This window comes from Empidonax traillii, unplaced genomic scaffold (genome assembly GCF_003031625.1).
Source record: "Empidonax traillii isolate 1590-97213 ecotype Southwest subspecies unplaced genomic scaffold, ASM303162v1 scaffold781:size518241, whole genome shotgun sequence".
NCBI lineage: Eukaryota > Metazoa > Chordata > Aves > Passeriformes > Tyrannidae > Empidonax > Empidonax traillii.
The window spans coordinates 408,622-410,000 of NW_020955974.1; the positions used below are offsets into that span (position 1 = coordinate 408,622).

A 1,379-nucleotide genomic window follows, 5' to 3' on the forward strand; every position below is an offset into this window, starting at 1 on the left:
CACCCTTCCAATCTCCCTGAAAGATCCATAATTAGGGAGGCTTTTCCTTTAACATATGTGCCCAGCAGGCAAATATATAACTCAGACTTACAATTATATGAATGAGTTATTTCAATGTATTGGATACATACAAGCCCAACCGCTACAAACAGTTGAAAAATCCTGTGTGCCTCAAACGAGTAAATATGCATCGAGTCTTTTTTTTAAGTAGTTTGTTTTCATTTATGCCAAGACTACATGCAACCATAGGAAGGACCTGAGATGTATGTTTGTTGCAGAGGTAAATATATCAAGTGCAATAAAAACAAACTGCTGACCTCGAAGATTAGTTATTTATACTCCACTGGAAATTAATTCTGCAAGGAGGGAGGTGAGAGCGGATACCTAAGACAACTAGTCTGATTTTTGCTCTCTAACGGAGTAACACTGGCTTTCCTCGCTCAGCAAACAGCCTACCCAGGAGGGAAAAAAGATAAAACAAAATGAAAGAAAATAGAGAAGAAATCAGGGTGCAGGACTGCGCCGGGATGGTCCCTCCCGCTGCTCCCACCCGGCGGCGGCGCGGGGCAGAACCGGTCCCCCGCAGGACAGCCTGGGGTGGGGGTGAGGGAGACGGGGTATCCCCGCCGCTGTTGCCTCCCGAGCATCGCCCGAAGGTGCTCCTTGCTCCGGAGCCCACACTGGCACCCGCCGCCTCCCCTCTGCCTCCCTCCAGCGGGGAAATCCCGGCTGGATGGGGTGAAGCCTCCCCGCTCCGGAGCGCCGGGGCACCCGCCGGACGATGCTGCGAGCTCCGCCAGTGACGGGGCCACCCCTGCTCCTAAATAATAGATATAATTAAAAAAAAAAATAAACCACAATAACAGCCGAACGAGGAGTCGGGAGTCTGGGAGGCTCCCACCGCGCCTTTTGCAGCAGTGGGGAGCGGAGGGTTTGCAGGTAAGAGGGGAGGAAGGCGGGGGAGGAGGGCGGCGGGGAGGGAGGGAGGGGGTCCCGCGGTACTCACGGCGGGGCGCGGGGGGCGGGCGGGCGGCCGAGCCCCATGGCCGGGGAGGGGACAGGAGGGCGGTCGCTGCTGCTGTCGCTGCTGCTACCGCCGCGCTGTCTTGTCTGTCTGCCGGCGCTGCTCGCCAAGCCGCTCCGGGAGCCCCGTCCCTCCCCTTCGCTTCCTGCCTGCTCATATAGCGCGCCCTCGGCCACGTGGACGGTGCGGGGCCCTGCCGGCTCCTCCTCGGGGCCGGGCGGAGAGGGGCGGACCCCCCGATCAACCTCTCCATCACCCCCCTCCACCACCCCCCTCCATCATCCTCCTCCCTGCATCACCCACTTCCATCGTCCCCCCTCACCCCATCTCACCCCACTCTCCACCACCCCTCATC

General features: G+C 58.5%; 1 long non-coding RNA gene across 1 annotated transcript in view; it reads left to right on the forward strand.

Annotated features, from left to right (window-relative positions):
* Positions 1-723: 723 nt before the first annotated feature.
* Positions 724-1,379, forward strand: part of LOC114066588 — a 15,614-nt gene continuing 14,958 nt past the window's right edge. The window contains exon 1 of the long non-coding RNA XR_003573213.1: positions 724-939. This is a non-coding gene — a long non-coding RNA (uncharacterized LOC114066588). The remainder of the gene's footprint in view (positions 940-1,379) is intronic.